Source organism: Monodelphis domestica, chromosome 1 (assembly GCF_027887165.1).
Source record: "Monodelphis domestica isolate mMonDom1 chromosome 1, mMonDom1.pri, whole genome shotgun sequence".
NCBI classification, from domain to species: Eukaryota; Metazoa; Chordata; class Mammalia; order Didelphimorphia; family Didelphidae; genus Monodelphis; species Monodelphis domestica.
Genome location: NC_077227.1, coordinates 532205726 through 532220330, shown reverse-complemented (window position 1 = coordinate 532220330; position 14605 = coordinate 532205726). Strand labels below are relative to the sequence as shown.

General features: G+C 38.5%; 1 pseudogene; it reads right to left on the bottom strand.

Moving 5' to 3' along the window:
* Window positions 1-1116: 1116 nt before the first annotated feature.
* Window positions 1117-2030, bottom strand: LOC100617602 (RNA-binding protein with serine-rich domain 1-like; annotated as a pseudogene).
* Between the last annotated feature and the right edge of the window lie 12575 nt (window positions 2031-14605).

Sequence of the window (14605 nt, the reverse complement as noted above, 5' to 3'; positions counted from 1 at the left end):
CCATTTTTGTGAACAGATTGGCAAATTTGGTGATAGAAACTTCTAGGGGGCAGGGGTTTTCCTTCAGATGACACCCATACTCCCTTAATCTGTTTTGCTTTGAATTTTTGCTTCCATTTTTCCACTTCCTTCTCATTATAGGAAAGTGATAATTTTAAGTCATCAGTGGTTGTTAATGTTAAAATAAATTCAGGCCCTTCTATGGCCACTAGCTTTGCAGTGGTATCTGCCTGGTCATTCCCCCTGGATTCAGGGTCAGTGCCACCTGTATGGACAGAGCAATGAACTACATCTAGGGCTTCAGGCAGCTGGAGAGTAGAAAGTACTTCATTAATAATTTCTGCATTAGCTATAGATTTTCTAACTGAGGTTAAAACTCCTCTTTTGAGGCATAGCATGCCAACAGCATGATATATGCCAAAGGCGTAGTGGGAGTCTGTGTAAATTGTGACTCTTTTATCCTTTGCAGTGATACCAGCGTGTTTCAGGGCTGAGTTCTGCACCTTGTGTGCTTACATATGAGGGTAAGGAAGCTGACCAGAGAGTATCAAATTCATTAACTACTGCAGCTCCTGTATAGCACACACCATCTTTCATAAATGAAGAACCATCTATAAATAATATTAAACTGAATTATCCAATTGGGTGTCCAGTAAATCATTAAAAGGTTTATCAACAATGAACACTAAAGATGTACAATCATGTAAAGGTTCTCTGGAAGTGGGCAAATCAGGAAGCAAGGTTGTAGGATTAAGTGTTCCACATCGTTTTAATGTGATGTGTTCATTGTTTAGTAGTGTTATTTCATACCTAGTAATCCTTTGGTCAGTAAATGCCTGTGTCCTATGTCTTAATAACAATGCCTCAACCTCATGTTGGCACATTATGGTCAGAGGGCATCCCAATACCAGATAGACTGATTTGGTTACTATTAAAGCTGTGGCAGCTACTCCTCTAAGGCATGGTGGTGTTCTGGCAACTACTGGATCTAGCTTGGCTGAATAATAGGCTACTGGGCATTGAGCAGGTCCCAAAAGTTGAGTTAGAATACCTGAAGCTACCCCTTTCTGTTCAATCATATTTAAGCTACAGAGTAAGAACAGTTGTCTTGTTTTATCAAGAAGAATTGGAGCTGGAACAGCTGTGGTGGCACATGTGGCCAGGGGAACAGGATTGTCAGCAAATAGGAGACCTATGCCTAGGAGAGCGGGACCTTCTCCTCATGAATGGTGGCAATCTACTCCACATTGGTGGAGGCGGAAACATCCTTCTAGGTGGGCTAAATCTCCTAGGTGGAGGCCTGGGCCAGGGGGACAACACTGTAGTGGTTATCTCCTGACCATCAATCTGTCCTCCATCCATGTGTTTCGATGCCTTTTCAGCCTCATCTGGATTCTCAAACTCCACATATGCATAGCCTTTGGATAGGTATGGGTGCATTCTTTCCACAGGTAGATCAGTCATTTTAATTTTCCCATATGTGGAATATATCTCCATGATATGATCCTTTGTCACATTCTTAGCCTTCCAATGTGTACTTTGGTGGGTTTTGGTGAAAGACTTCATCTTTTTCATTCCTTTTCATCTCTTTTAGGTAGTTTTGATTTAGAACAGAACTGTCTCCTATTGTCATGTCTTCATCGAGAGGGACTTGGAGACCCAGAGGAACTGCTAGAGCTGGAACTTCAGGAGGTGCTAGAGCTTCCTGAACAGCTTGATGTGGAAGAAGAGCTGGACCCACTGCTAAAGCCAGCACTGGTACTAGAACCAAAGCTAGAGGTGGAATTGAATCGAGACCTGGAAGTACTGCTACCACTGGAGGCACTGTATCTCTTACGTGCTTTGTCTCTACCACAGTCCTTTTCGCTTAACTCTTTGGTGGCCCCATTATCTTTAGACTGGCCCTTTGACTTCTCATCAGTTCTATCTTTACATTTGGTGAGAGGGAGCCATCTTCCCAGGTTCTCTGCTTCTGCCACCCATTCCTTCTCCACACTCTCTGGAGACCAAAGATAACAATAGAAGATGGGTCACCAGATTGTTAATTTTATGGTTGTACTGAATATTTAATTGGTCTCCAGGGATTTAATTTGTAAATCCCAAAAATGAATTACTAAACTAAAATGGAATTCATGGCGGTTTATTTTACAATAGAGGGAAGATATTAAGGAAGAGAGAGAGTGTGTGCGCTCTGGCTTCTCTGAGACAGGTAGAAATTCTAAAGCCCCAGCCAGGAGAAAGTAGCCACAAGATGATGGGCCTTTCTCAGAGCCTCATGCCTCCAGAAAGGGCAAGGAAGGAAGTCAGCCTTTACACTCACCACATTGTCAGTGCAATCAGCATATTCTTTTATCAACCTCAACTCCAGCAGACTCTACTCCAAGTGTGTCTCTTTCAAACTCCAAGTGTCCCTCTTCAGTCCAAGTGTCTCTGGGTGTGTCTCGGTTTCCACTTTTAAAGACCTTTTTCTCTTTTGTCACTTCCCCTAAATTTTTACATCTACCAATCACAGCTGATCCTCCACTCCAGGATTGCCCACTCTTTTGCACATGGGTCACAGACCTCCCACTCAATGTATGAAATGGGTGTTCACACCATTTTTGTGGTTAAAATTAAAAAATGGGTAGATCTCTATACTCAACTTTAAATACTGTGCTTACATTTTGGGGGCTATAAATCTAAAAATAGACAGGGGATTATAATTTAATCTTCATACTCAAGGAAGAGCTAAGTGCCTTCATTGTTATAATCAGGAGAGAGCCAAATCCAATCTTCACAATATGAATATAACAAAGTATTATGGTGCCATTTGAAATGATGAAAGGAATTAATTCATAATAACCTTGAAGGACTGGCATGAAATGATACAGAATGAAGTAACAGAACCAGAAAAAAACAATTTTATATAACAACCACAGCATGGTAAAGACAGATCATTTTGAAAGACTTAGGAACTCTGATCAACACAATATACAATCATGATTCCAGAGATCTACTGATGAATCATGCTTTTACCTCCTGATGGAGAGGTGATTGATTAGATATGAAGAATGTGAGATATATTTTCAGATGTGTTCAATGTGTGGATTTGCTTGACTGATTATGTTTCTTTGTTACAAGAAGAGCTTTTACACTTTTGGAGGGGAAATAATTGGGAAGGAAATGGAATCAGTAATGAATTAAAAGAAGAAAAGAACATCAATGAAGCATTTTTAAACTCCCTAGAAGAGAAAAGAGGATGAGAGGGACAAACACAAGGAAGCCATTTTTGAAACTAAAGAGTTGATTTATATATATTGTATGATTATATATATATGTGTGTGTATATATATACATGTATATAAAGAATAAGCAGTTCTAATAGATTTTTATTTCATATATATTCTGATCATATCATATATATGATAATCAGATATAAGGTGATATCCACAATGTTAGCATTCCACTGATCTACTGGTTTGGTATTCCTGTCAAAAAATGAAAGAGCATTATTCTAGCATGACTTCTTCTTGATGAAGCTTCACAGAAAGGAGCTCTTGTCTTTACTCCTGCTGACAAAAGTTGGTAATGCCTCAGCTCCAGCATCCCACCCACTACTGTTACAGGAGACAGTCTGGGACAAAGAAGAGTTTAAATGTGTCTCCCTACTAATGAATAATACCATATTTTAATTTCTCTTTCTTCATTTTTCCACAGGAGAATGGGATTCTGTTCATAATTCCCCCTATGTATTCTATGTGACTATTTATCTCTAACTGTATCTATCAACATTCAATACATCCCTTTACTGTACAGTCATCTCCTATGCCTAACTCAGACTTTATAGGTTTCAATTTCAGTCCAATTTTTCTAATTTTGTCCTCATAAGAAGAAAAGAAGGAAGTAAGCATTTATTAAATGCCTATTAAATACCAGATACTATGCTAGGTACTTTACACGTATTATTTCATTTGGTCTTCATAACAACCCTAAGAGGTGGTGTGAATCTTAAAAACTGCTCAGACTGTTCTTTAGAAGATTTGATTAAGATATTCCCCATTTCTAACAATGGAGGTACTTGATCAGGAATGTATTGAGAACTTTTAAAATTACTCCACCCTACTCAGACAGTGCCTTAGGAGAAGATAAAGTTGAAAACTCATGATTGAACAATGAAAAGTCCCTAACTCATACTTATAGTAAAGCTAGAACCTTAAGCTAGGTCTATTTTTAGAACTAATACAAAAAGGTACTAAGTACCTATAAAGGCTAAATTAATCACTAAAAGGTCAAGTAACTTACAAAAGGCAAGCTTAACAAAAGAGGTGTGAAGTACTCAGTAGACTAACCAGAGAAGGTGAGAACAAAAGAAGATGAGAACTAAGAATGGGCAGTCCTGAAAAAAAGTGTCTACTGTGATTGGTAGACTTGAAAATTTAGGTGCGGTGACATAAGAGAAAATTTCTTTAAAAAGAGAATTCAGTTTAGGTAATGCAGTTTTGGATTGGAAGTCAGTTGGAGTTGGAGTTCGGAGTTGAAGTGAGGACTGGAGCTTGCTTGGAGACAATCTTGTGGTGAATGATAAAGACTGACTCGCTCTCCCTTAGGCTCAGGCCTAGGCCCTCTTGGCCTAGGCCCTTTCTACTGCTTGGCTATTCTCTCTCTCTCTCTCTCTCTCTCTCTCTCTCTCTCTCTCTCTCTCTCTCTCTCTCTCTCTCTCTCTCTCTCTCTCTCCTTCCATTAATTCCTTCATTTATATTAATTAAAATCTCCATAAATCCCAGCTGACTTGGGTATTTTTCATATTTTGGGAATTTCCCATGGTGACAACTTATTTTAGATTTTAAGTCAAAACACTAAAAATCATTCTTTACAGTTTGGCCAAAACTTTTACCGTTTGGCATTTACAGTTCTTAACATTCACGGTTTTGGCAACCACATTTTGGCGGTTACAGTGGGTACTATTATTATCCCTATTTTACAGTTGAGGGAACCAAGGCATACAAAGGTTAAATGACTTTCCCAGGGTCATACAGTTATTGAGTGTCCATGTGCCAGATGCATGACATCCAGATACACTTTCTCCCACCTTTAACCTTCACATCAAATTCCCAAGAAAATTTTTCTTTCATTATCCTTTACATAAAAACCTATTTGGAAATGGAGTTTAAATGGTTATTACAAAGATTTCAGTGAAAAATTTCAGGTATAAATTGCAACTTTAGTAAACTGCTTAATTCTTAAGCAGTAGAAATTCAGAATGAGATTCTCAGGTCAGGAAGAATCCCAAATACATAGCCAGAAAAAAATCCAAGGTTCAATATAAAGATATTGGCAGAACAGATAAGACACACTAATGCATCAAGTACAGCTCAATGGGATAAGCACATTAAAGTGGAGAGATGACACTGTTGTCAAGGCTCAATGAGGATCTAAAAAGAAAATGGTTATTGGGTTAGAAAATAGGACAAGATTTTCCTGCATCCAGGTTACATTCTAGCCCTGGAAAATACAAATTAGTGGAGGTTTAAAATGACAAATGAAATTCATTTGATTTGGAACATGAGACATCTGTAAATTTCTTGACTTCTCATTTAATTTCCACTTGCCTAAATGTGTCCTATCTGGGCAAATGAGATGGCAGTATTTTCCATATACTTTACTATGAGAGAATCATAGTCCTTATTTTTTTTAACATTTGTAACATTAGTCTTCTAAGAAGTCTGAAGTAGCGAATACAATATTGGGTGCCCAGACTTATTAAGAAGTTCCTGGGGGCAACTGGGTGGCTCAGTGGATTGAGAGCCAGGCCCAAAGGCTGGAGGTCCTGGGTTCAAATCTGACCTCAGACACTTCCCAGCTATGTGACCCTGGGAAAGTCACTTCACCCCCATTGCCTAGTCCTTACCACTCTTCTGTCTTAGAACCAATACCCAGTATTGATTCTAAGATGGATGAAATTCTAGAGATAGAACCTAGTGTGAATCTTAAAACTGCTCAGACTGTTCTTTAGAAAATTTGATGAATCCCCCACTTCCGGTTAAGATGGCGGCTTAGAGAAAGCTGAAGTTCAGATCTCCGGAAAACCCTTCCCGACCGATCTCAAACTAGAAGCTCCTAAGGCGCCGAAATTCAAAACGATCAACAGCACAGACCCTGGGAACCCTCCTCCTGGACCTGGACCCGGTTCAAAAGGTACGGCTCCCCTTAAAAGCCAGAACCCGAGATCCCTCGGACCTCAGGGGTAGGAGCGCAGAGTCCAAGGCTCCCGGAAGCGGCAGCCGCGCCGGGCTCAGAGAGCAGGGTCTGAGGAACAACAACCCTCAGGGTCTTCTACCCAAGTCCCAGTCCGGGTGAAAGTTACTGCCTGGGGCTTCCGCTGCAAAGAGCCGGTCGGTCCGGGTGAAAGTTACTGCCTGGGGCCTCCGCTGCAGAGAGCTGGTCAAAACAACAGCAACCCTCAGGGCGGGCAAGACAGCCTCACGGGCTGGATCCTGCTATCCAAGTCTCAGTGAAAGTCTGTGCTCTCGGAGCTTGGGGAAGCTGCAGCCCATCCCCCCGCAGGCCGACGAAACAGCCTCACGGCCAGGGATTCTGAAGGCAACTTCCGGAAATCGAGCCAGGGGGAGAGTGTGGCCTCGTGGTCCGACCCTTCCATTCCAGTTCCAGTGAGGCATATTCAGTTTAACCCAGGGAACGCTCATAGAACCAACATCTGCCCAGGACTAAAGCCTCTGATCACCAGACAAAGATAAGAAAAGCCAATCCTCCACGTTCAGAGATGACAAATTCCACAGAAGCACAGAAGCCCCAAAATACCAAGAAAAATAAGAAGAAAGGGGCGACTCTGGACACATTCTATGGAGCCAAAATACAAAATACAGAGCAGATAGAAGAAGATATACAAGAAAATTCTCCAAAATCTTCCAAAGGAAATAGAAACTCTCCACAAACCCATGAAGAATTTGAATCAGAAAGGACCAAAAAGATGGAAGCCCTCTGGGAGGAAAAGTGGGAAATGATGCAAAAGAAATTCACGCATCTACAAAACCAGTTTGACCAAACTGTAAAAGAAAACCAGGCTTTAAAGCAAGAACTAATAAAGCAAAGCCAAAACACCAAGAAATTAGAAGAGAACATAAAATATCTCACCGACAAGGTGATAGATCTGGAAAACAGGGGGAGAAGAGAAAATTTAAGAATAATTGGACTCCCAGAAAAGCCAGAAATAAACACCAAACTGGACATGGTGATACAAGATATAATCAAAGAAAATTGCCCAGAGATTCTAGAACAAGGGGGCAATACAGCCACTGACAGAGCTCACAGAACACCTTCTACACTAAACCCCCAAAAGACAACTCCCAGGAATGTAATTGCCAAATTCCAAAGCTATCAAACAAAAGAAAAAATCCTACAGGAAGCCAGAAAAAGACAATTTAGATATAAAGGAATGCCAATCAGGGTCACACAAGACCTTGCAAGTTCTACGCTGAATGATCGTAAGGCATGGAACATGATCTTCAGAAAGGCAAGAGAGCTGGGTCTCCAACCAAGAATCAGCTACCCAGCAAAACTGACTATATACTTCCAAGGGAAAGTATGGGCATTCAACAAAATAGAAGACTTCCAACTTTTTGCAAAGAAAAGACCAGAGCTCTGTGGAAAGTTTGATACCGAAAATCAAAGAGCAAGGAATACCTGAAAAGGTAAATATTAAGGAAAGGGGAAAAATGTTATCTTCTTTTACTCAAACTCTCTTCTATAAGGACTACATTTATATCAACCTATGTATACTAATATGTGGGGAAAATGTAATGTATAAATAGGGGGTAAAGAAAGACCAAATAGAATAATGGTTCTCACACAAAGATTCACAGGGGAAGGGGAGGGGAAGAAAACTCCTATAAGAAGGAGAGGAAGAGAGGGGGGGGGGGGGGTTACTTAAACCTCAATCTCAGGGAAATCAACTCTGAGAGGGAAAAACATCCAGATCCATTGGGATCTTGAATTCTATCTTACCCAACAAGGGTAAGGAGAAGGGAAAACCAAGGGGGGGAGGGGGAGAGGGAGAACAAAAAGGGAGGGAAAGAGAGGGGGGAGGGGGAGGGAACAAAAAGGGAGGGACTAAAAAGGGAAACATCAAGGGAGGGGACAAGGGGGACTGATTCAAAGTAAATCACTGGACTAAAAGGTAGAGCCGAAGAAGAAAAGGTTAGAATTAGGGAAGGCAATCAAAATGCCAGGGAGTCCACAAATGACAATCATAACTTTGAAAGTGAATGGGATGAACTCACCCATAAAACGTAGACGAATAGCTGAATGGATTAGAATCCAAAACCCTACCATATGTTGTCTTCAAGAAACACACATGAGGCGGGTTGACACCCACAAGGTCAGAATTAAAGGATGGAGTAAGACCTTCTGGGCCTCAACTGATAGAAAGAAGGCAGGAGTGGTAATCATGATATCTGATAAAGCCAATGCAAAAATAGACCTGATCAAAAGGGATAGGGAAGGTAATTATATTTTGTTAAAAGGGACTCTAGACAATGAGGAAATATCATTAATCAACATGTATGCACCAAATAATATAGCACCCAAATTTCTAATGGAGAAACTAGGAGAATTGAAGGAAGAAATAGACAATAAAACCATACTAGTGGGAGACTTAAACCAACCATTATCAAATTTAGACAAATCAAATCAAAAAATAAATAAGAAAGAGGTAAAAGAAGTGAATGAAATCTTAGAAAAATTAGAATTAATAGACATATGGAGAAAAATAAATAGGGATAAAAAGGAATACACCTTCTTCTCAGCACCACATGGCACATTCACAAAAATTGACCATACATTAGGTCACAGAAACATAGCACACAAATGCAAAAAAGCAGAAATAATGAATGCAGCCTTCTCAGATCACAAGGCAATAAAAATAATGATTAGTAATGGTACATGGAAAACCAAATCTAAAACCAATTGGAAATTAAACAATATGATACTCCAAAACCGTTTAGCTAAAGAAGAAATCATAGAAACAATTAATAATTTCATCAAGGAAAATGACAATGGCGAAACATCCTTTCAAACCTTTTGGGATGCAGCCAAAGCGGTAATCAGAGGCAAATTCATATCCCTGAAAGCTCATATTAACAAACAAGGGAGAGCAGAGATCAATCAATTGGAAATGCAATTGAAAAAACTCGAAAGCGATCAAATTAAAAACCCCCAGCAGAAAACCAAATTAGAAATCCTAAAAATTAAGGGAGAAATTAATAAAATAGAAAGTGATAGAACTATTGATTTAATAAATAAGACAAGAAGCTGGTACTTTGAAAAAACAAACAAAATAGACAAAGTACTGGTCAATCTAATTTAAAAAAGGAAGGAAGAAAAACAAATCAACAGCATCAAAGATGAAAATGGGGACAGCACCTCCTATGAAGAGGAAATTAAGGCAATCATTAGAAAATACTTTGCCCAATTATATGGCAATAAATACACAAATTTAAGTGATATGGATGAATATATACAAAAATACAAACTGCCTAGACTAACAGAAGAAGAAATAGAATTCTTAAATAATCCCATATCAGAAAATGAAATCCAACAAGCCATCAAAGAACTTCCTAAGAAAAAATCCCCAGGGCCTGATGGATTCACCAGTGAATTCTATCAAACATTCAGAGAACAGTTAATCCCAATACTATACAAACTATTTGACATAATAAGCAAAGAGGGAGTTCTACCAAACTCCTTTTACGACACAAACATGGTACTGATTCCAAAACCAGGCAGATCAAAAACAGAGAAAGAAAACTATAGACCAATCTCCCTAATGAATACAGATGCAAAAATCTTAAATAGGATACTAGACAAAAGACTCCAGCAAGTGATCAGAAGGGTCATCCACCATGATCAAATAGGATTTATACCAGGGATGCAGGGCTGGTTCAATATTAGGAAAACCATCCATATAATTGACCACATCAATAAACAAACCAACAAGAATCACATGATTATCTCAATAGATGCAGAAAAAGCCTTTGATAAAATACAACACCCATTCCTATTAAAAACACTGAAAGCATAGGAATAGAAGGGTCATTCCTAAAAATAATAAACAGTATATATCTAAAACCAACAGCTAATATCATCTGCAATGGGGATAAACTAGATGCATTCCCAATAAGATCAGGAGTGAAACAAGGATGCCCATTATCACCTCTACTATTTGACATTGTACTAGAAACACTAGCAGTAGCAATTAGAGAAGATAAAGAAATTGAAGGCATCAGAATAGGCAAGGAGGAGACCAAGTTATCACTCTTTGCGGATGACATGATGGTCTACTTAAAGAATCCTAGAGATTCAACCAAAAAGCTAATTGAAATAATCAACAACTTCAGCAAAGTTGCAGGATACAAAATAAACCCACATAAATCATCAGCTTTTCTATATATCTCCAACACAGCTCAGCAGCAAGAACTAGAAAGAGAAATCCCATTCAAAATCACCTTAGACAAAATAAAATACCTAGGAATCTATCTCCCAAGACAAACACAGGAACTATATGAACACAACTACAAAACACTCGCCACACAACTAAAACTAGACTTGAACAATTGGAAAAACATTAACTGCTCATGGATAGGACGAGCCAATATAATAAAAATGACCATCCTACCCAAACTTATTTATCTATTTAGTGCCATACCCATTGAACTACCAAAATACTTCTTCACTGATTTAGAAAAAACCATAACAAAGTTCATTTGGAAGAACAAAAGATCAAGGATATCCAGGGAAATAATGAAAAAAAAACACATATGATGGGGGCCTTGCAGTCCCAGACCTCAAACTATATTACAAAGCAGCAGTCATCAAAACAATTTGGTACTGGCTAAGAAACAGAAAGGAAGATCAGTGGAATAGACTGGGGGAAAACGACCTCAGCAAGACAGTATACGATAAACCCAAAGATCCCAGCTTTTGGGACAAAAATCCACTATTCGATAAAAACTGCTGGGAAAATTGGAAGACAGTGTGGGAGAGACTAGGAATAGATCAACACCTCACACCCTACACCAAGATAAATTCAAAATGGGTGAGTGACTTAAACATAAAGAAGGAAACCATAAGTAAATTGGGTAAACACAGAATAGTATACATGTCAGACCTTTGGGAGGGGAAAGGCTTTAAAACCAAGCAAGATATAGAAAGAATCACAAAATGTAAAATAAATAATTTTGACTACATCAAACTAAAAAGCTTTTGTACAAACAAAACCAATATAACTAAAATCAGAAGGGAAACAACAAATTGGGAAAAAATCTTCATAGAAACCTCTGACAAAGGTTTAATTACTCATATTTACAATGAGCTAAATCAATTGTACAAAAAATCAAGCCATTCTCCAATTGATAAATGGGCAAGGGAAATGGATAGGCAGTTCTCAGATAAAGAAATCAAAACTATTAACAAGCACATGAAGAAGTGTTCTACATCTCTTATAATCAGAGAGATGCAAATCAAAACAACTCTGAGGTATCACCTCACACCTAGCAGATTGGCTAACATAACAGCAAAGGAAAGTAATGAATGCTGGAGGGGATGTGGCAAAGTAGGGACATTAATTCATTGCTGGTGGAGTTGTGAACTGATCCAACCATTCTGGAGGGCAATTTGGAACTATGCCCAAAGGGCGACAAAAGAATATCTACCCTTTGACCCAGCCATAGCACTGCTGGGTCTGTATCCCAAAGAGATAATGGACACAAAGACTTGTACAAAAATATTCATAGCTGCGCTCTTTGTGGTGGCCCAAAACTGGAAAACGAGGGGATGCCCATCAATTGGGGAATGGCTGAACAAACTGTGGTATATGTTGGTGATGGAATACTATTGTGCTCAAAGGAATAATAAAGTGGAGAAGTTCCATGGAGACTGGAACAACCTCCAGGAAGTGATAAAGAGCGAGAGGAGCAGAACCAGGAGAACATTGTACACAGAGACTAATACACTGTGGTATAATCGAACGTAATGGACTTCTCCATTAGGGGCGGTGTAATGTCCCTGAACAACTTTCAGGGATCCAGGAGAAAAAAAACACCATTCATAAGCAAAGGATAAACTATGGGAGTGGAAACACCGAGAAAAAGCAACTGCCTGAATACAGAGGTTGAGGGGACATGACAGAGGATAGACTTTAAATGAACACTCTAATGCAAATACTATCAACAAAGCAATGGGTTCAAATCAAGAAAACATCTAATGCCCAGTGGACTTACGCGTCGGCTATGGGGGGTGGGGGGGAGGAAAAGAAAATGATCTATGTCTTTAACGAATAATGCTTGGAAATGATCAAATAAAATATATTAAAAAAAAAAAAAAAAGAAAATTTGATTAAGCTATTCCCCATTTTGAACAGTGAATATACTTGATCAGGAATGTATTGAGAACTTTTAAAATTACTCCACCCTACTCAGACAGTGCCTTAGGAGAAGATAAAGTTGAAAACTCCTGATTGAACAATGAAAAGTCCCTAACTCATACTTATAGTAAAGCTAGAACCTTAAGCTAGGTCTATTTTTAGAACTAATACAAAAAGGTACTAAGTACCTATTGTAAAAAATAGACTGGAACTCTGGACTTCAATTCCCACAAGCCCTTGCTCCACTTCCCCAAAATGCTTTGTAATCTCACGGAATTCTGAGGTGGGCCGAGATCAAGAAGGTATTTAAGCTGATGGCAAAGGCTTTTGTGGCTCTTTTGGACTTCTGTTTTGGGGCAGATGTGGCTCTTTTCATAATGTAGGTGAGGTTGTGTCTAGGCCTCTCTGTGGCCTGGACACGTGTTTTTTTATCCTGTATTTTCTTTAATCTTTAATCTTCAATAAACCTCTAAAAATATAATACTCCTTGTAGAGAGAAACTAATTTCTACCTGCCTCAATCTCCCCTAAATTTTAATCTTTACACTATAAAGGTTAAATTAATCACTAAAAGGTCAAGTAACTTACAAAAGGCAAGCTTAACAAAAGAGGTGTGAAGTGCTCAATAGATTTTATCTAACCAGAGAAGTTGAGAACAAAAGAAGATGAGAACTAAGAATGGGCAGTCCTGGAAAAAAGCATCTACTGTGATTGGTAGACATGAAAATTTAGGGGAGGTGACATAAGAGAAAATTTCTTTAAAAGGAGAAGTCAGTTCAGGATTTTTGTTTTGGATTGGAAGTCAGTTTGGGATGGAGTTTGTTGGAGTTTGGAGTTGAAATGAGGACCGGAGCTTGCTTGGAGACAATTTTATGATGAGTGATAAAGACTGACTCACTCTCCCTTAGGCTCAGGCCTAGGCCTTTTGGCCTAGGACCTTTTCTATTGCTTGGGCTATTCTCTCTCTCTCTCTCTCTCTCTCTCTCTCTCTCTCTCTCTCTCTCTCTCTCTCTCTCTCTCTCTCTCTCTCTCTTTCTCTTCTCTCTCTCTCTCTCTCTCTCTCTCTCTCTCTCTCTCTCTCTCTCTCTCTCTCTCTCTCCTTCCATTAATTCCTTCATTTATATTAATTAAAATCTCCATAAAATCCCCGCTGACTTGGGTATTTTCATATTTTGGGAATTTCCCATGGCGACCACTTATTTTAGATTTTAAGTCAAAACACTAAAATTTATCCTTACAGTTTGGCCAAAAGCCTTTATAGTTTTGGCATTTACAATTTTTAACATTCACACTAGGATCTCTTCATTAATTGAGTGAAAGGTATACATTTTCTCTTCTTAGACCTAATTCGTTTATACTTATGAAGAAACTAACAAAATATTGGGGGTTTCAACTGACCATTTTAAAGAAATGAGGATTGAGGTCAAAGATTTAAAAAGACTCTCTATTCTTCAAAATATTGATAATAATACATTTTATGGTAAAATGCCCAAACAAAATATAATACAGAAATGTGATCAAACATTACTAAACTGCAAGAAACAATGAATATTAAGAATACAGGGAGGCATGGGAAGACATAAATTGATGCAAAGTTAAAACAACAGAACCAAGAAGAATATGCCTACAAAGACTACAACAATATGTAAATAAAAATGACAAAACAAATCAAAACTGAATGCTGTGTAATTTGAATTACCAAGCTTGATGGGGGGAAAAAGATACAAGAATGCACCTCCTTTATGTGTAAAGAATATAAAATATGCTATCTAACTGATCAGTTTTGCTGAACTTCCTTCCCTCCCGTTTTTTCTTTGTTATATGAGATGGTTCTCTAAATCCAACAGAGGAATATGTTAAGAAATGAAGATACTGTAAAAATGAAAAATGTTAATAATCTATAGTACAAAAAACAGAATTTAGCATTTAAAAACAAAATGGAAAGAACCAGGAAACAGAAGACTTACTGGGACCATGAAACTTGTCTTCATGAATTAGAAAAACTGTTATGACCAAGGATTAGACACCTTCTATTTAGCCCCAGAGGACAGAACAAGGAGTAATCAAAGGAGATTTCAGTTCAACTTGAAAATTTTCCTAACAATCTGAGCTGTCAAAAGGGGCAAACTCTGAAGAAAGTAGGTTCCCTGTCACTAAAAGTGTTCTAGAAAAGACGGAATGAACTTGTTAG